Source organism: Ranitomeya imitator, chromosome 5, assembly GCF_032444005.1.
Source record: "Ranitomeya imitator isolate aRanImi1 chromosome 5, aRanImi1.pri, whole genome shotgun sequence".
Taxonomy (NCBI): Eukaryota; Metazoa; Chordata; class Amphibia; order Anura; family Dendrobatidae; genus Ranitomeya; species Ranitomeya imitator.
Window position 1 is genome coordinate 62944404 of NC_091286.1, and position 22174 is coordinate 62966577.

Genomic DNA, 22174 nt, shown 5'->3' on the forward strand with positions numbered 1-22174 from the left:
CTCTGCCCTGTTGAGGGCAGACAAAGTACTGCAGTGCGCAGGCACCGGGCCTCTGACCTTTCCGGCGCCTGCGCACTGCAGTACTATCCTCTGCCCTCAACAGGGCAGAGCAAAGTACGCCTGCGCCGGAGCCGTGGCTGAAGATCAGAAGAGGACGTCTTGTAATGAAGATGGGAGGCGCCGCAGCGGACCAGAGACGCCCATCCGACCTGACCAGCAGCGGGACCGCCCCTGGGTGAGTATAATATAACGTCTTTTTCTCCTCTTTCAGGTAACATCGGGGGCTTATCTACAGCATTACAGAATGCTGTAGATAAGCCCCTGATGCCGGTGGGCTTACCTCACCCGCGATTTTCGGGGTGACAGGTTCCCTTTAAAAGGGATGTTTCATGACAGACATTTGTGGCGTATTCCCCTGATCCTCCGGTCTATTTAGCGTTCAACCACATTAACAGGAAGGTGGCTGCTCTCTATACACAACTCTGGGAGCTCCAAATTAAGCTGAGTGCACTTGCATCTACTAGATATTTAAGGCTTGAGAAATAAGTCGTGAGACAATCCCTTCCAATAAGAAAAATAGGATATGGTCTTCTACGCGCTGTTTTTTTCCACTGTATTTGCTTGCTAAATGCGAAAATTAAACAACCTTTTATATAGTTTTCAGTTAAAATTTGATACGAATGTTGTTGTAGTCTGTATAGCTCCTTCACATAGCTGACTGTTCTGCTGCCCAGCTGCAAACTAATCCTGGCTATGTCAACTTTTTTTACTCTGTCTCTTTTTCCAGTCTCAGGCTATGTGCACACGTTGCGGATTAGGCTTAGGAATTTCTGGAGCGGATTCTGCCTCTCCTGGCAGAAAACGCACCTGCGGATTTGTAGCGTTTTATGTGCGGTTCCGCAGCTTTTTGTGCATTTTTGCTGCGGTTCTCTTGCGGATTTGCTGCGTTTTTTACCCCTGCGGTTTTCTATAATGGAATGGGTACAAAAACGCTGCAGATTCACCAAAAAGAAGTGACATGCTACTTCTTTTAAACCGCGGCATTTCCGCAGCGGATTTTCCACAAAGTGTGCACAGCATTCTTTTTTTCCTCATTGATTTACATTGTATTGTAAATCAATTGTGGATCTGCAGTGTTTCTGCATCTCAAAAAACGCTGCAGATCAGCAACGTGTGCACATACCTTCAAAGGAAGAGGATGAATCTGGTAGGCTATGTATGAGTGTAGAGAGGAAGAAGAGAACCCACATCAGAACCTGGAAGGGGAAAGGGTGTAATCACACACTCATCGGCATCAGTGAGCACAAAAGAAATGAGATACCCCATGAGCATTAGAATTTTTACAGGAATACCAGTGAAATAAGTAGCATCCCGAACACACAGACTTCACATTCACGCTGCATTATTAAGAGGGGACATGTTAAATAGATAGAAAAGGCTGAAACTTAGAGTAAATTCCAAACTACACATCAAGATGCTGGAAAGAAAATGAGGGAATAAAGATTGCAGAATGAAATATACTGCAACTAAGGCTACTTTCACATTTCTGTCGGTAGTGGCCCGTCACAAAGCGTCGGCGCGACGTACCGACGCAAGTGTGTCTTTTCACATTTCCATCTGCAGTCCCGGGGAGGAAAGAGACACAGAGAGAGATTTCCTGCCGGGCATGTGCAGACGGAAAAACAGAATACAATGCACAGAAAAACGTACCCTTGAACGTTTTTTCCAGATGATGGGCCGCCAAAAACCGACGCAACCAGTAGATGACGGACGAAAAGTGTGGCAATAAGACGCAATCCGTCGGTAATACAAGTCTATGGGAAAAAAACGCATCCTGCGGGCAAATTTGCAGGATGCGTTTTTTCCCAAAACGACGCATTGTCGGATTCTAAACAACGTAAGTGTGAAAGTAGCCTAAGTCAAAGCCTACTGGAGACTATGTAAACCAATTATATGTCTAATGAACTTCACACAGGGCTAAACCAGGGAGCTGTGTCAAAGGTATTATGAGTTCTTTAACCTTAGGCTCTACAAGGAGGTAGTGACTTTCACATAGGGTATCCCCAAGTAGTCTCTGTCAGCAACCGATGACACATTGCAACATCCCTCCCGGCATCATTGCATGGCTTCCCAACCCCCCCATGCAGGGATACAGACTTACCACTCCAGACCATGCAGTGAGTAACATGTCCTCCACTTGATATGCATATGTCTTGGCTGCAGGCATAGGGTGGCTGCGCCTGCACTTCCTGGTTCTTAAAGAGACAGTGTGTGCACTCCTAATGCGTCCCCAGTCTATTGCTAAGAGGTACTTGGTACACCTTCAGCTATGACTGGGCAGTTAACTTACAGGGTTACAGTCTGTTTAGAAAGGATCGTAAAAATCGGAGAGGAGGAGGGGTTTGTCTCTATGTAAAGTCTTGTCTAAAGTCCACTTTAAGGGAGGATATTAGCGAAGGGAATGAGGATGTCGAGTCCATATGGGTCGAAATTCATGGAGGGAAAAATGGTAACAAAATTCTCATTGGGGTCTGTTACAAACCCCCAAATATAACAGAAACCATGGAAAGTCTACTTCTAAAGCAGATAGATGAAGCTGCAACCCATAATGAGGTCCTGGTTATGGGGGACTTTAACTACCCGGATATTAACTGGGAAACAGAAACCTGTGAAACCCATAAAGGCAACAGGTTTCTGCTAATGACCAAGAAAAATTATCTTTCACAATTGGTGCAGAATCCAACCAGAGGAGCAGCACTTTTAGACCTAATACTATCTAATAGACCTGACAGAATAACAAATCTGCAGGTGGTTGGGCATTTAGGAAATAGCGACCACAATATTGTGCAGTTTCACCTGTCTTTCACTAGGGGGACTTGTCAGGGAGTCACAAAAACACTGAACTTTAGGAAGGCAAAGTTTGACCAGCTTAGAGATGCCCTTAATCTGGTAGACTGGGACAATATCCTCAGAAATGAGAATACAGATAATAAATGGGAAATGTTTAACCCCTTCCCGACCCATGACGCCACGTAGGCGTCATGAAAGTCGGTGCCAATCCGACCCATGACGCCTATGTGGTGTCATGGATAGATCGCGTCCCTGCAGATCCGGTGAAAGGGTTAACTCCCATTTCACCCGATCTGCAGGGACAGGGGGAGTGGTAGTTTAGCCCAGGGGGGGTGGCTTCACCCCCTCGTGGCTACGATCGCTCTGATTGGCTGTTGAAAGTGAAACTGCCAATCAGAGCGATTTGTAATATTTCGCCTATTATAACGGGTGAAATATTACAATCCAGCCATGGCCGATGCTGCAATATCATCGGCCATGGCTGGAAATACTAATGTGCCCCCACCCCACCCCACCGATCGCCCCCCCAGCCCCCCGATCTGGCCGGTACACTGCTCCGGCTCCCCTCCGTCCAGTGCTCCGCTCCCCCCCGTGCTCTTGTCCGCTCCCCCCGTGCTCCAATCACCCCCCCGTGCTCCAATCACCCCCCCTGCACTCCGATCCACCCCCCCGGTGCTCCGTTCCACCCCCCCGTGCTCCATTCCAGCCCCCCCGTGCTCCATTCCACACCCCCCGTGCTCCGTTCCACCCCTCCCGCGCTCCGATTCCCCCCCCCCGTGCTCCGATCCCCCACCCCATCATACTTACCGATCCAGCCGGGGTCCCGTCCGTCTTCTCCCTGGGCGCCGCCATCTTCCAAAATGGCGGGCGCATGCGCAGTGCGCCCGCCGAATCTGCCGGCCGGCAGATTCGTTCCAAAGTGCATTTTGATCACTGAGAGAGATTATATCTCAGTGATCAAAATAAAAAAAATAATAAATGACCCCCCCCCTTTGTCACCCCCATAGGTAGGGACAATAAAAAAATAAAGAAATTTTTTTTTTCCACTAATGTTAGAATAGGGTTAGGGGTAGGGATAGGGTTAGGGGTAGGGTTAGGGGTAGGGTTAGGGCTAGGGTTTCGGTATGTGCACACGTATTCTGGTCCTCTGCGGATTTTTCTGCTGCGGATTTGATAAATCCGCAGTGCTAAACCGCTGCGGATTTATGGCGGATTTACCGCGTTTTTTTTCTGCGCATTTCACTGCGGTTTTACAATTTTCTATTGGAGCAGTTGTAAAACCGCTGCGGAATCCGCACAAAGAAGTGACATTCTGCGGAATGTAAACCGCTGCGTTTCCGTGCAGTTTTTCCGCAGCATGTGTACAGTGATTTTTGTTTCCCGTAGGTTTACATTGAACTGTAAACTCATGGGAAACTGCTGCGGATCCGCAGCGTTTTCCGCAGCGTGTGCACATACCTTTAGAATTAGGCTATGTGCACACTGTGCGGATTTGGCTGCGGATTGGCCGCTGCGGATTCGCAGCAGTGTTCCATCAGGTTTACAGTACCATGTAAACATATGAAAAACCAAATCCGCTGTGCCCATGGTGCGGAAAATACCGCGCGGAAACGCTGCGTTGTATTTTCCGCAGCATGTCAATTCTTTGTGCGGATTCCGCGGCGTTTTACACCTGTTCCTCAATAGGAATCCACAGGTGAAATCCGCACAAAAAACACTGGAAATCCGCGGAAAATCCGCAGGTAAAACGCAGTGCCTTTTACCCGCGGATTTTTCAAAAATGGTGCGGAAATATCTCACACGAATCCGCAACGTGGGCATATAGCCTTAGGGTTAGGGTTGGAATTGGGGTTGTGGTTAGGGTTGTGATTAGGGTTATGGCTACAGTTGGGATTAGGGTTAGGGGTGTGGGGGGGTTAGTGCTGGAGGTAGAATTGAGGGGTTACCACTGTTTAGGCACATCAGGGGTCTCCAAACGCAACATGGCGCCACCATTGATTCCAGCCAATCTCGTATTCAAAAAGTCAAATGGTGCTCCCTCACTTCCGAGCCCTGACGTGTGCCCAAACAGTGGTTTACCCCCACATATGGGGTACCAGCATACTCAGGACAAACTGCGCAACAATTACTGGGGTCCAATTTCTCCTGTTACCCTTGTGAATCTAAAAAAATGCTTGCTAAAACATAATTTTTGAGGAAAGAAAAATGATTTTTTATTTTCACGGCTCTGCGTTGTAAACGTCTGTGAAGCACTTGGGGGTTCAAAGTGCTCACCACATATCTAGATAAGTTCCTTGGGGGGGTCTAGTTTCTAAAATGGGGTCACTTGTGGGGGTTTCTACTGTTTAGGCACACCAGGGGCTCTGCAAACGCAACGTGACACCCGCAGACCATTCCATCAAAGTCTGCATTTCAAAAGTCACTACTTCCCTTCTGAGCCCCGACGTGTGCCCAAACAGTGGTTTACCCCCACTCATGGGGTATCAGCTTACTCAGGAGAAACTGGACAACAACTTTTGGGGTCCAATTTCTCCTGTAACCCTTGGGAAAATAAAAAATTCTGGGCTAAATAATTATTTTTGAGGAAAGAAAACGTATTTATTATTTTTACGGCTCTGCATTATAAACTTCTATGAAGCACTTGGGGGTTCAAAGTGCTCACCACACATCTAGATAAGTTCCTTTCGGGGTCTAGTTTCCAAAATGGGGTCACTTGTGGGGGGTTTCTACTGTTTAGGCACATCAGGGGCTCTGCAAACGCAACGTGACGCCCGCAGAGCATTCCATCAAAGTCTGCATTTCAAAACGTCACTACTTCAATTCCAAGCCCCGGCATGTGCCCAAACAGTAGTTTACCCCCACATATGGGGTATCACCGTACTCAGGAGAAACTGGACAACAAATATTGGGGTCAAATTTCTCCTGTTACCCTTGGGAAAATTAAAAAATTCTGGGCTAAATAATTATTTTTGAGGAAAGAAAACGTATTTATTATTTTCACGGCTCTGCATTATAAACTTCTATGAAGCGCTTGGGGGTTCAAAGTGCTCACCACACATCTAGATAAGTTCCTTTCGGGGTCTAGTTTCCAAAATGGGGTCACTTGTGGGGGGTTTCTACTGTTAAGCCACATCAGGGGCTCTGCAAACGCAACGTGACGCCCACAGAGCATTCCATCAAAGTCTGCATTTCAAAACGTCACTACTTCACTTCCGAGCCCCGGCATGTGCCCAAACAGTGATTTACCCCCACATATGGGGTATCAGCGTACTCAGGAGAAACTGGACAACAACTTTTGGGGTCAAATTTCTCCTGTTACCCTTGGGAAAATAAAAAATTGCAGGCTAAAAGATCATTTTTGAGAAAATAATTTTTTTTTTTATTTTCATGGCTCTGCGTTATAAACTTCTGTGAAGCACTTGGGGGTTCAAAGTCCTCACCACACATCTAGATTAGTTCCTTTGGGGGTCTAGTTTCCAAAATGGTGTCATTTCTGGGGGATCTCCAATGTTTAGGCACACAGGGGCTCTCCAGACGTGACATGGTGTCCGCTAATGATTGGAGCTAATTTTCCATTTAAAAAGCCAAATGGCATGCCATCCCTTCCGAGCCCTGCCGTGCGCCCAAACAGTGGTTTACCCCCACATATGGGGTATCAGCGTACTCAGGACAAACTGGACAACAATATTTGGGGTCCAATTTCTCCTATTATCCTTGGCAAAATAGGAAATTCCAGGCTAAAATATCATTTTTGAGGAAAGAAAAATTATTTTTTATTTTCATGGCTCTGCGTTATAAACTTCTGTGAAGCACCTGGGGGTTTAAAGTGCTCAATATGCATCTAGATAAGTTCCTTGGGGGGTCTAGTTTCCAAAATGGGGTCACTTGTGGGGGAGCTCCAATGTTTAGGCACACAGGGGCTCTCCAAACGCGACATGGTGTCCGCTAACAATTGGAGCTAATTTTCCATTCAAAAAGTCAAATGGCGCGCCTTTCCTTCCGAGCCCTGCCGAGTGCCCAAACAGTGGTTTACCCCCACATATGAGGTATCGACGTACTCGGGAGAAATTGCCCAACAAATTTTATGATCCATTTTATCCTACTGCCCATGTGAAAATGAAAAAATTGAGGCGAAAAGAATTTTTTTGTGAAAAAAAAGTACTTTTTCATTTTTACAGATCAATTTGTGAAGCACCTGAGGGTTTAAAGTGCTCACTAGGCATCTAAATAAGTTCCTTGGGGGGTCTAGTTTCCAAAATGGGGTCACTTGTGGGGGAGCGCCAATGTTTAGGCACACAGGAGCTATCCAAACGCGACATGGTGTCCGCTAACGATGGAAATAATTTTTCATTCAAAAAGTCAAATGGCGCTCCTTCCCTTCCGAGCCTTACCATGTGCCCAAACAGTGGTTTACCCCCACATGTAAGGTATTGGTGTACTCAGGAGAAATTGCCCAACACATTTTAGGATCCATTTTATCCTGTTGCCCATGTGAAAATGAAAAAATTGAGGCTAAAAGAATTTTTTTTGTGAAAAAAAAGTACTTTTTCATTTTTACGGATCAATTTGTGAAGCACCTGGGGGTTCAAAGTGCTCACTATGCATCTAGATAAGTTCCTTGGGGCGTCTAGTTTCCAAAATGGGGTCACTTGTGGGGGAGCTCCAATTTTTAGGCACACGGGGGCTCTCCAAACGTGACATGGTGTCCGCTAAAGAGTGGAGCCAATTTTTGATTCATAAAGTCAAATGGCGCTCCTTCCCTTCCAAGCCCTGCCGTGCGCCCAAACAGTGGTTTACCCCCACATATGAGGTATCAGCGTACTCAGGACAAATTGTACAACAACTTTCGTGGTTCAGTTTCTCCTTTTACCATTGGGAAAATAAAAAAATTGTTGCTAAAAGATAATTTTTGTGACTAAAAAGTTAAATGTTCATTTTTTCCTTCCATGTTGCTTCTGCTGCTGTGAAGCACCTGAAGGGTTAATAAACTTCTTGAATGTGGTTTTGAGTACCTTGAGGGGTGCAGTTTTTAGAATGGTGTCACTTTTGGGTATTTTCAGCCATATAGACCCCTCAAACTGACTTCAAATGTGAGGTGGTCCCTAAAAAAATGGTTTTGTAAATTTCGTTGTAAAAATGACAAATCGCTGGTGAAATTTTAACCCTTATAACTTCCTAACAAAAAAAAATTTTGTTTCCAAAATTGTGCTGATGTAAAGTAAACATGTGGGAAATGTTATTTATTAACTATTTTGTGTCACATATCTCTCTGGTTTAACAGAATAAAAATTCAAAATGTGAAAATTGAGAAATTTTCAAAATTTTCGCCAAATTTCCGTTTTTATCACAAATAGACGCAGAATTTATTGACCTAAATTTACCACTAACATGAAGCCCAATATGTCACGAAAAAACAGTCTCAGAACCGCTAGGATCCGTTGAAGCGTTCCTGAGTTATTACCTCATAAAGGGACACTGGTCAGAATTGCAAAAAACGGCAAGGTCTTTAAGGTCAAAATAGGCTGGGTCATGAAGGGGTTAAGAACATCCTAAATAGGCAGTGTAAGCGGTTTATACCTTGTGGGAATAAAAGGACTAGAAATAGGAAAAACCCAATGTGGCTAAACAAAGAAGTAAGACAGGCAATTAACAGTAAAAAGAAAGCATTTGCACTACTAAAGCAGGATGGCAACATTGAAGCTTTAAAAAAACTATAGGGAGAAAAATACTTTATCTAAAAAACTAATTAAAGCTGCCAAAAAGGAAACAGAGAAGCACATTGCTAAGGAGAGTAAAACTAATCCCAAACTGTTCTTCAACTATATCAATAGTAAAAGAATAAAAACTGAAAATGTAGGCCCCTTAAGAAATAGTGAGGAAAGAACGGTTGTAGATGACGAGGAAAAAGCTAACATATTAAACACCTTCTTTTCCACGGTATTCACGGTGGAAAATGAAATGCTAGATGAAATCCCAAGAAACAATGAAAACACTATATTAAGGGTCACCAATCTAACCCAAGAAGAGGTGCGAAACCGGCTAAATAAGATTAAAATAGATAAATCTCCGGGTCCGGATGGCATACACCCACGAGTACTAAGAGAACCAAGTAATGTAATAAACCATTATTTCTTATTTTTAGGAACTCTATAGCAACGGGGTCTGTTCCGCAGGACTGGCGCATAGCAAATGTGGTGCCAATATTCAAAAAGGGCTCTAAAAGTGAACCTGGAAATTATAGGCCAGTAAGTCTAACCTCTATTGTTGGTAAAATATTTGAAGGGTTTCTGAGGGATGTTATTCTGGATTATCTCAATGAGAATAACTGTTTAACTCCATATCAGCATGGGTTTGTGAGAAATCGCTCCTGTCAAACCAATCTAATCAGTTTTTATGAAGAGGTAAGCTATAGGCTGGACCACGGTGAGTCATTGGACGTGGTATATCTCGATTTTTCCAAAGCGTTTGATACCGTGCCGCACAAGAGGTTGGTACACAAAATGAGAATGCTTGGTCTGGGGGAAAATGTGTGTAAATGGGTTAGTAACTGGCTTAGTGATAGAAAGCAGAGGGTGGTTATAAATGGTATAGTCTCTAACTGGGTCGCTGTGACCAGTGGGGTACCGCAGGGGTCAGTATTGGGACCTGTTCTCTTCAAAATATTCATTAATGATCTGGTAGAAGGTTTACACAGTAAAATATCGATATTTGCAGATGATACAAAACTATGTAAAGCAGTTAATACAAGAGAAGATAGTATTCTGCTACAGATGGATCTGGATAAGTTGGAAACTTGGGCTGAAAGGTGGCAGATGAGGTTTAACAATGATAAATGTAAGGTTATACACATGGGAAGAAGGAATCAATATCACCATTACACACTGAACGGGAAACCACTGGGTAAATCTGACAGGGAGAAGGACTTGGGGATCCTAGTTAATGATAAACTTACCTGGAGCAGTCAGTGCCAGGCAGCAGCTGCCAAGGCAAACAGGATCATGGGGTGCATTAAAAGAGGTCTGGATACACATGATGAGAGCATTATACTGCCTCTGTACAAATCCCTTGTTAGACCGCACATGGAGTACTGTGTCCAGTTTTGGGCACCGGTGCTCAGGAAGGATATAATGGAACTAGAGAGAGTACAAAGGAGGGCAACAAAATTAATAAAGGGGATGGGAGATCTACAATACCCAGATAGATTAGCGAAATTAGGATTATTTAGTCTAGAAAAAAGACGACTGAGGGGCGATCTAATAACCATGTATAAGTATATAATGGGACAATACAAATATCTCGCTGAGGATCTGTTTATACCAAGGAAGGTGACGGGCACAAGGGGGCATTCTTTGCGTCTGGAGGAGAGAAGGTTTTTCCACCAACATAGAAGAGGATTCTTTACTGTTAGGGCAGTGAGAATCTGGAATTGCTTGCCTGAGGAGGTGGTGATGGCGAACTCAGTCGAGGGGTTCAAGAGAGGCCTGGATGTCTTCCTGGAGCAGAACAATATTGTATCATACAATTATTAGGTTCTGTAGAAGGACGTAGATCTGGGGATTTATTAGGATGGAATATAGGCTGAACTGGATGGATAAACGTCTTTTTTCAGCCTTACTAACTATGTTACTATGTTGGAAGGTGCCTGAGCAACATTCTATTTCAGTGTCTGTGCAATGTCTGAGTTGCCAGGTCCTTTCCTGTTCTTGCAAGCCTGAATACCCAGGCCTGTAACCTGAATCTGTGCCTGTATCTGATTTTTCTTGTGTCTGCCACTCTGTCCTTGTCTGAATGAGGACCTATCCCTCAATCTGTTTGTATCAAAGTCTGGATCTTTCCCTAAACCTGCTATGTCTGTACCTATCTCTAGAATCTAGTTTCTGAACCAGTACCTATGTCTATTTTGTTGTCTCTGTACAACATTAGTGATCTTGGTTTACACTTGCTACTTCATTGTAAGTACCCTGTGTGAATCTGGTCCTGTCTGTCCTGCTTGTACCTGTCTTTGTGTAAACTTGATCCTGTCTGTCCTGTGTGTACTTGTCCTTGTAATTGTCTTATGCTTTCCTGTTGGTTTCCTGACTGACCATGTCTATGGTTTCCTGTCTAACGGCATCTGCATGCCTGTTCGCATCTGCAGATCTGTGCCTGTCCCCATCTGCGGCGCTGCGCCTTTCCGTATCTGTGGATCTGTGCCTTACAATGTCTGCAGTTTTCTGCCAGACTGCGTCTGCGGTTTCCTGCCTGGTCACATCTGTGGTTTCCTGCCTGTCAGCGTCTGCAGCTCTACACCTATCGCATCTGCGGCTCTGCGCCTGTCCACATCTGTGGATCTTTGTCTGAACTGGGTCCTACCCGTCCCTGTATTCCAGTCTTACCTGCCTGTGTCTCAGCCCTTCCTGAAACTGTTCCTGTCCCTCTAGTCTGAACTGGCTCCTATCTCTGCCAGTGTATCAGCTGTACCCCTTGCCTGTTTATCAGCTGTGCTGGCCTGCCAGTGTATCAGCCGTGCCAGTCAGCACCGACCTGCCTGTATTCTAGCCGTCTCTGCCTGTACTCCAGGAATACATTTCAAAAAACCTGATCTGCACATCCAAACATAGACTGAGTGTGAACAGGTGCTGAACCCAGAGTCGCCAACTCGTATATAGTTAAATAAATAGGGCAGCACACTGCAGCGCCAAAACATGCAAACTTGAAAAAACGAAATTTGAACTGCATTACTGCACTAGAAATATGAAAAATGAGAGCTTTTAGCGCACAAAAATGGCCAATTTTATGTGTACCTCGTAGCCACGTTAAGGCATCTCTCTTATACGAGGTCCTACGTTTGACCTACCTCACTGAGAATAAACGTCTCCATCTGAATGGGTACATGTAAAAACCTCTTCTTGGACTCAAATTCTCTCTCTATGTGGAGGGGTATTGGACCTACTATAATTAAAACACCTGAAGCTAGGAGGCGGGGAGTGCACGATCAGAAGGCTAGAGAATACATTTCAAAAAACCTGATCTGCACATCCAAACATAGACTGAGTGTGAACAGGTGCTGAACCCAGAGTCGCCAACTCGTATATAGTTAAATAAATAGGGCAGCACACTGCAGCGCCAAAACATGCAAACTTGAAAAAACGAAATTTGAACTGCATTACTGCACTAGAAATATGAAAAATGAGAGCTTTTAGCGCACAAAAATGGCCAATTTTATGTGTACCTCGTAGCCACGTTAAGGCATCTCTCTTATACGAGGTCCTACGTTTGACCTACCTCACTGAGAATAAACGTCTCCATCTGAATGGGTACATGTAAAAACCTCTTCTTGGACTCAAATTCTCTCTCTATGTGGAGGGGTATTGGACCTACTATAATTAAAACACCTGAAGCTAGGAGGCGGGGAGTGCACGATCAGAAGGCTAGAGAATACATTTCAAAAAACCTGATCTGCACATCCAAACATAGACTGAGTGTGAACAGGTGCTGAACCCAGAGTCGCCAACTCGTATATAGTTAAATAAATAGGGCAGCACACTGCAGCGCCAAAACATGCAAACTTGAAAAAACGAAATTTGAACTGCATTACTGCACTAGAAATATGAAAAATGAGAGCTTTTAGCGCACAAAAATGGCCAATTTTATGTGTACCTCGTAGCCACGTTAAGGCATCTCTCTTATACGAGGTCCTACGTTTGACCTACCTCACTGAGAATAAACGTCTCCTTAACGTGGCTACGAGGTACACATAAAATTGGCCTTTTTTGTGCGCTAAAAGCTCTCATTTTTCATATTTCTAGTGCAGTAATGCAGTTCAAATTTCGTTTTTTCAAGTTTGCATGTTTTGGCGCTGCAGTGTGCTGCCCTATTTATTTAACTATATACGAGTTGGCGACTCTGGGTTCAGCACCTGTTCACACTCAGTCTATGTTTGGATGTGCAGATCAGGTTTTTTGAAATGTATTCTCTAGCCTTCTGATCGTGCACTCCCCGCCTCCTAGCTTCAGGTGTTTTAATTATAGTAGGTCCAATACCCCTCCACATAGAGAGAGAATTTGAGTCCAAGAAGAGGTTTTTACATGTACCCATTCAGATGGAGACGTTTATTCTCAGTGAGGTAGGTCAAACGTAGGACCTCGTATAAGAGAGATGCCTTAACGTGGCTACGAGGTACACATAAAATTGGCCATTTTTGTGCGCTAAAAGCTCTCATTTTTCATATTTCTAGTGCAGTAATGCAGTTCAAATTTCGTTTTTTCAAGTTTGCATGTTTTGGCGCTGCAGTGTGCTGCCCTATTTATTTAACTGTACTCCAGGAATGGCTGCCAGTACTTGCTTATGTCTATGCATCAACTGAGCCAGACAGTATATCCGCAGGACTTGTCTGCACCTGTCGCTACAGTCCCCTTGGGGGTCAGCTGCTACTGCCGGACATCGCCCTGGAGTGGTACTTGGCAACTACCTGCTGTACAAGGCTGACCTCACAAGAGGCTCCAGTGAACACCAAGGATATGATTAGACTGTGGCCCAGTGGGGCCACGATCCACGCTCTTGCTAACCAATCTGGGTGCGAGCATAACACACATTAATGTGAAAACTAGAGTCACAAATTCATGGTACCACAACAGGCAGAAATCATAGTCAGACTGGCAAAGGTTGGGTTTGCTGGACTTCAATAATAATGCTAAACAAGCAGAGGTTCATTTGAGTAATAGATGAGGAAACTTGTTCAGTATTGAAATAGGGTCACTGTCAAACAGGTGTCACGCTGTGACGGTCTTCGGTAATGAAGGGGGGCCTCAAACTGTCCCTGGAACTCTATCCCTGTCCCAAGGGGATGCTTAGAGAGAGAGAGGCCCTATTCTCCAACCTTACAATGCACCTGTTAAACCCTGATCTGTCCCCTCCCCCACGAGGCATGGGATAGAAATGTAAGGTAAACAAGACTCAAAGAAATAACATGGATAACAGAAAACCTCTCTCATACAAAAGCACTAATAATAGGGATGAATAAACTAATAAGAAATAGTAACCAATAGATAAACACATATGTAGTAGAGCAAACCATAGATCGCTACCACAACAACTCGACTCCAACTACTTAGCTTTAGCACACAGCACAGGAAGACAAATCTTTCACTGGCAGGGACAAGAAGGTCTGGCCAGTTTTTATAGGAAGCGATAATGACCAGATCAGAAGCAGCTGAATTGGAGCTGCATGTTTCTGACCAGCATATAAAAGGTCATTAACCTCTTCATCACCTGAGGAAATTAAATCCGTTTAACATGGGACACAAATCACACCGTCTCTAAAGACCTGCGATTCGTGACCCAATATGGCCGTCTAACTCCAGGTCTTCCAGGGGATGTGACACCCTCGTGACAACAGAAATAATAAATAACAGAAATTAAAACCACTTTCACAGAATGCTGGGATCAAAAATACTTTATTGTTGATGCCAAAAACAATTGTTGAGGGTACTTGTAAAAATTAAGGCAACAGGTGTTAGGCGAACAGCATTAATGGCCTTATAAGATGCTGAAAACTGAATATGAGCAAGAAGATGGACGTCTATAGAGAGCAGTGGTGTAGACAGCATACAGTGCTGAGGGATGAAATAAGCAGAACCTCAAGCAAGGGTATAGGGTAGGGCTGTATTTCTATAAATCCCATCTACTGTGCTTGTAATGTAGAAAACACTGCTATTCCTGTTTGTGGGCACACAGCATAAAGAGGGAAGAACGTGACCATAGCATCACAGTAACACCTCCTTTACTTTCCCTTCTCTTTGGCCTGTGAAGTAGATGGAATTTGAGGATGAATTGCTGTTCTTAACTTGCTACTAAGATCTCTCCTCTGAATCAAAACCTTTCCAGTCAATGAGATATAAGGTCTTCCCTCTGAACTCTTTGACATCCAAGATTACTGGATCTCATGCTCAGCATCAGGACCCCAAGAAGACACCAGGGAGGATGCAGGAATCCTGGAAAAATTTCCATAGATTAGATGCTTGAGCAAAGACATGAAATGAATTGCTCATGTGCAAGGACAATTTACATTGATCTGTTTCAAACCATTGTGAAAAAGAACACATTGGGGAATAAGTTTTAAACAAGAGGTCTTGAGATGGATGTACTGAAGAAAGCCAGACTCTATCTCCAGACAAAAACTTAGGGGTAAACTGGGATACATTTTTTTTTCAAACGGAATATGGCTTTACGTGAAGATTTTTTTTGCCAAATTTGAAAGATGTTTGGTTGAAATTTACTGCAGGTACACCCAAGGCAGAATAGGGGATCGGCATTCTGCGACACTGCTCCTAAACTATGAGACAACATGAGGCATGTGTGGCCTATTCTCAGTGACCATTGTAAGCAAACTCCACCCAAGGAAGTAAACGGGTCTGGCCAGTTCTCCACCCCCTTTAACGCCCCAATAATCACAAGAAATGGAGTCCTGCAGTGTGCCAGGTAAAATGGCATACCTCCCACCTTTACAGAACAGAAAGAGGGACAAACTATGTAGCACGCTACATGCGATGCCGCAGTTTTAACCCCACCCAAAATCCATACCCATTTACCATTTCTCCTCCTTCAGTGTCAGAGGGGACATCGTAGCAGTGAGAGACATGCAGCTGACCCAAATCCGGGACTCTCCCATTGTATCCAGGATGGTTAACGGTATGTGCACACGTTGCGGATTTTGCTGCGGATCCGCAGCGGTTTTGACGCTGCGGATTGGCAGCAGTTTTCCATGAGTTTACAGTACCATGTAAACCTATGGAAAATAAAATCCGCAGTGCACATGCTGCGGAAAAAACACGCGGAAACGTAGCGTTGTTTATTCCGCAGCATGTCAATTCTTTGTGCAGATTCCGCAGCGGTTTACACCTGCTCCATAATAGGAATCCGCAAGTGTAAATCCGCATGTGAAATCCGCACAAAAAAGTGGTAATTCCGCAGGTAATCTGCAGTGCGGTTTACCTGCGGAATTACCAAAATCAGTCCGGAAAAATCCGCAGGACTTTCCGCAACGTGTGCACGTATCCTCAGACCTACTGATTTAAGTGTTCGTACCAAACTACACAATAGTATTTATGCATTTTCTCCCTCATTTGATGTATTTTTGGTGCAGATTTGAAGTAGCGTATTTAATGTATATTTTTATAGAACAGAAAAGCTTTGATTCTACACTTCAAAAAAATAACTGTGTTTTACACGTATTTTTTTCAGGCTCCCCATAGAGGCCTCTAGAGATAAAAGAACACCAAAACGGCACAATTCAGTAGGGGCTTTAGGGCTCACACTGGTGTATAATATGGAGGAGTGTGGTGTGAGAAAACAGCACACTGCACTCTGTCTTATGGTATTCAATGAAGCACAGCTCATCTGTACATTTTTTCAGGAAAAACAATCACAGAATGCTGCGATTGAATATGAATATCGAATGAAACTCGCCAATGCAAGTCAATGGGTATGAGTAAAAAAAAAAAAAAAATGGATGGCACAAGATCCATCCATTATCTGCACAATTTTTTCGCAGACATCTCAAAAGGAACCAAGAAATTGAATCAGCCGAGTACAGTAAATTCACAACCAGGACCCTAAGAATAGAATAGAATATGTAGATAGTTGTTACAGGTGGCAGAACCGGATCATTGTCATCACAAGTGCCAGATCCGTGACCCCATTCACCATTACCACAGGCGGCAGACCCGTGACCCCGTCCACCATTACCACAAGCAGCAGACCCGTGACCCCATCCACCGTTACCACAAGCAGCAGACCCGTGACCCCGTCCACTATTACCACAAGCAGCAGACCCGTGACCCCATCCACCGTTACCACAAGCGGCAGACCCGTGACCCCGTCCACTGTTACCACAAGCGGCAGACCCGTGACCCCGTCCACTGTTACCACAAGCAGCAGACCCGTGACCCCATCCACTGTTACCACAAGCAGCAGACCCGTGACCCCACCACTATTACCACAAGCGGCAGGCCCGTGACCCCATCCACTATTACCACAAGCAGCAGACCCGTGACCCCGTCCACTGTTACCACAAGCAGCAGACCCGTGACCTCGTCCACTGTTACCACAAGCGGCAGACCCGTGACCTCATCCACTATTACCACAGGCGGCAGACCCGTGACCCCGTCCACTGTTACCACAAGCAGCAGACCCGTGACCTCATCCACTATTACCACAAGCGGCAGATCCGTGACCCCGTCCACTATTACCACAAGCGGCAGACCCGTGACCCCGTCCACTATTACCACAAGCGGCAGATCCGTGACCCCGTCCACTATTACCACAAGCGGCAGACCCGTGACCCCGTCCACTATTACCACAAGCAGCAGACCCGTGACCCCGTCCTCTGTTACCACAAGCGGCAGACCCGTGACCCTGTCCACTATTACCACAAGCAGCAGACCCGTGACCCCGTCCTCTGTTACCACAAGCGGCAGACCCGTGACCCTGTCCACTATTACCACAAGCGGCAGAACCGTGACCTCATCCACTGTTACCACAAGCAGCAGACCCGTGACCTCATCCACTGTTTCCACAAGCAGCAGACCCGTGACCTCGTCCTGTTTCCACAAGCAGCAGACCCGTGACCTCGCCACTATTACCACAAGCAGCAGAACCGTGACCTCATCCACTGTTACCACAAGCAGCAGACCCGTGACCCCGTCCACTATTACCACAAGCAGCAGAACCGTGACCCCGTCCACTGTTACCACAAGCGGCAGACCCGTGACCCCGTCTACTGTTCCAAGCAGCAGACCCGTGACCCCGTCCACTATTACCACAAGCAGCAGACCCGTGACCTCATCCACTGTTACCACAAGCGGCAGACCCGTGACCCCGTCCACTGTTACCACAAGCGGCAGACCCGTGACCCCGTCCACTGTTACCACAAGCGGCAGACCCGTGACCTCATCCACTATTACCACAAGCGGCAGACCCGTGACCCCATCCACTATTACCACAAGTGGCAGACCCGTGACCCCGTCCACTGTTACCACAAGCGGCAGACCCGTGACCTCATCCACTATTACCACAAGCGGCAGACCCGTGACCCCGTCCACTATTACCACAAGCGGCAGACCCGTGACCCCGTCCACTATTACCACAAGCGGCAGACCCGTGACCCCGTCCTCTGTTACAAGTGGCAGACCCGTGACCCCGTCCACTGTTACCACAAGTGGCAGACCCGTGACCCCGTCCACTATTACCACAAGCAGCAGAACCGTGACCTCATCCACTGTTACCACAAGCAGCAGACCCGTGACCCCGTCCACTGTTACCACAAGCGGCAGACCCGTGACCCTGTCCACTGTTACCACAAGCAGCAGAACCGTGACCTCATCCACTGTTACCACAAGCAGCAGACCCGTGACCCCGTCCTCTGTTACCACAAGCGGCAGAACCGTGACCCCGTCCACTATTACCACAAGCAGCAGACCCGTGACCCTGTCCACTATTACCACAAGCGGCAGACCCGTGACCCCGTCCACTGTTACCACAAGCGGCAGACCCGTGACCCTGTCCACTATTACCACAAGCGGCAGAACCGTGACCTCATCCACTGTTACCACAAGCAGCAGACCCGTGACCTCATCCACTGTTTCCACAAGCAGCAGACCCGTGACCTCGTCCTGTTTCCACAAGCAGCAGACCCGTGACCTCGCCACTATTACCACAAGCAGCAGAACCGTGACCTCATCCACTGTTACCACAAGCAGCAGACCCGTGACCCCGTCCACTATTACCACAAGCAGCAGAACCGTGACCCCGTCCACTGTTACCACAAGCGGCAGACCCGTGACCCCGTCTACTGTTCCAAGCAGCAGACCCGTGACCCCGTCCACTATTACCACAAGCAGCAGACCCGTGACCTCATCCACTGTTACCACAAGCGGCAGACCCGTGACCCCGTCCACTGTTACCACAAGCGGCAGACCCGTGACCCCGTCCACTGTTACCACAAGCGGCAGACCCGTGACCTCATCCACTATTACCACAAGCGGCAGACCCGTGACCCCATCCACTATTACCACAAGTGGCAGACCCGTGACCCTGTCCACTATTACCACAAGCGGCAGAACCGTGACCTCATCCACTGTTACCACAAGCAGCAGACCCGTGACCTCATCCACTGTTTCCACAAGCAGCAGACCCGTGACCTCGTCCTGTTTCCACAAGCAGCAGACCCGTGACCTCGCCACTATTACCACAAGCAGCAGAACCGTGACCTCATCCACTGTTACCACAAGCAGCAGACCCGTGACCCCGTCCACTATTACCACAAGCAGCAGAACCGTGACCCCGTCCACTGTTACCACAAGCGGCAGACCCGTGACCCCGTCTACTGTTCCAAGCAGCAGACCCGTGACCCCGTCCACTATTACCACAAGCAGCAGACCCGTGACCTCATCCACTGTTACCACAAGCGGCAGACCCGTGACCCCGTCCACTGTTACCACAAGCGGCAGACCCGTGACCCCGTCCACTGTTACCACAAGCGGCAGACCCGTGACCTCATCCACTATTACCACAAGCGGCAGACCCGTGACCCCATCCACTATTACCACAAGTGGCAGACCCGTGACCCCGTCCACTGTTACCACAAGCGGCAGACCCGTGACCTCATCCACTATTACCACAAGCGGCAGACCCGTGACCCCGTCCTCTGTTACCACAAGCGGCAGACCCGTGACCCCGTCCTCTGTTACCACAAGCAGCAGACCCGTGACCCTGTCCACTATTACCACAAGCGGCAGACCCGTGACCCCGTCCACTGTTACCACAAGCAGCAGACCCGTGACCCTGTCCACTATTACCACAAGCAGCAGAACCGTGACCTCATCCACTGTTACCACAAGCAGCAGACCCGTGACCCCGTCCACTATTACCACAAGCGGCAGACCCGTGACCCCGTCCACTGTTACCACAAGCGGCAGACCCGTGACCCCGTCCACTGTTACCACAAGCAGCAGACCCGTGACCCCGTCCACTATTACCACAAGCGGCAGACCCGTGACCCCGTCCACTGTTACCACAAGCGGCAGACCCGTGACCCCGTCCTCTGTTACCACAAGCGGCAGACCCGTGACCCCGTCCACTGTTACCACAAGCGGCAGACCCGTGACCCCGTCCACTATTACCACAAGCAGCAGAACCGTGACCCTGTCCACTATTACCACAAGCGGCAGACCCGTGACCCCGTCCACTGTTACCACAAGCAGCAGAACCGTGACCCCGTCCACTGTTACCACAAGCGGCAGACCCGTGACCCCGTCCTCTGTTACCACAAGCGGCAGACCCGTGACCCTGTCCACTGTTACCACAAGCGGCAGAACCGTGACCTCATCCACTGTTACCACAAGCAGCAGAACCGTGACCCCGTCCACTGTTACCACAAGCAGCAGAACCGTGACCCTGTCCACTATTACCACAAGCGGCAGACCCGTGACCCCGTCCACTGTTACCACAAGCGGCAGAACCGTGACCCCGTCCACTGTTACCACAAGCAGCAGAACCGTGACCCCGTCCACTGTTACCACAAGCGGCAGACCCGTGACCCCGTCCTCTGTTACCACAAGCGGCAGACCCGTGACCCTGTCCACTGTTACCACAAGCAGCAGAACCGTGACCTCATCCACTGTTACCACAAGCAGCAGAACCGTGACCCCGTCCACTGTTACCACAAGCAGCAGACCCGTGACCCTGTCCACTGTTACCACAAGCAGCAGAACCGTGACCTCATCCACTGTTACCACAAGCAGCAGAACCGTGACCCCGTCCACTGTTACCACAAGCAGCAGAACCGTGACCTCATCCACTGTTACCACAAGCAGCAGACCCGTGACCCCGTCCTCTGTTACCACAAGCAGCAGACCCGTGACCCCGTCCTCTGTTACCACAAGCGGCAGAACCGTGACCCCGTCCACTATTACCACAAGCAGCAGACCCGTGACCCTGTCCACTATTACCACAAGCGGCAGACCCGTGACCCCGTCCACTGTTACCACAAGCAGCAGACCCATGACCCTGTCCACTATTACCACAAGCGGCAGACCCGTGACCCCGTCCACTGTTACCACAAGCAGCAGACCCATGACCCTGTCCACTATTACCACAAGCAGCAGAACCGTGACCTCATCCACTGTTACCACAAGCGGCAGACCCGTGACCCCGTCCTCTGTTACCACAAGCAGCAGACCCGTGACCCCGTCCTCTGTTACCACAAGCAGCAGACCCATGACCCTGTCCACTGTTACCACAAGCAGCAGACCCATGACCCTGTCCACTATTACCACAAGCAGCAGACCCATGACCCTGTCCACTATTACCACAAGCAGCAGAACCGTGACCTCATCCACTGTTACCACAAGCGGCAGACCCGTGACCCCGTCCACTATTACCACAAGCGGCAGACCCGTGACCCCGTCCTCTGTTACCACAAGCGGCAGACCCGTGACCCCGCCACTATTACCACAAGCAGCAGACCCGTGACCCCGTCCACTGTTACCACAAGCAGCAGACCCATGACCCTGTCCACTATTACCACAAGCAGCAGACCCGTGACCCCGTCCACTGTTACCACAAGCAGCAGACCCGTGACCCCGTCCTCTGTTACCACAAGCGGCAGACCCGTGACCCCATCCACTATTACCACAAGCAGCAGACCCGTGACCCCGTCCACTGTTACCACAAGCAGCAGACCCGTGACCCCGTCCACTGTTACCACAAGCAGCAGACCCGTGACCCCGTCCACTGTTACCACAAGCAGCAGACCCGTGACCCCATCCACTATTACCACAAGCGGCAGACCCGTGACCCCGTCCACTGTTACCACAAGCAGCAGACCCGTGACCCCGTCCACTGTTACCACAAGCAGCAGACCCGTGACCCCATCCACTATTACCACAAGCAGCAGACCCGTGACCCCGTCCACTGTTACCACAAGCAGCAGACCCGTGACCCCATCCACTATTACCACAAGCAGCAGACCCGTGACCCCATCCACTATTACCACAAGCAGCAGACCCGTGACCCCGTCCTCTGTTACCACAAGCGGCAGACCCGTGACCCCATCCACTATTACCACAAGCAGCAGACCCGTGACCCCGTCCACTGTTACCACAAGCAGCAGACCCGTGACCCCGCCACTATTACCACAAGCAGCAGACCCGTGACCCCGCCACTATTACCACAAGCAGCAGACCCGTGACCCCGCCACTTGTAGCACTATTGGGGCCCAGTACTCCTAGTATTTACGTCAGGAATAATCCCTGTTTTCATCACGTGACTCGTGTTTACTTCCCGT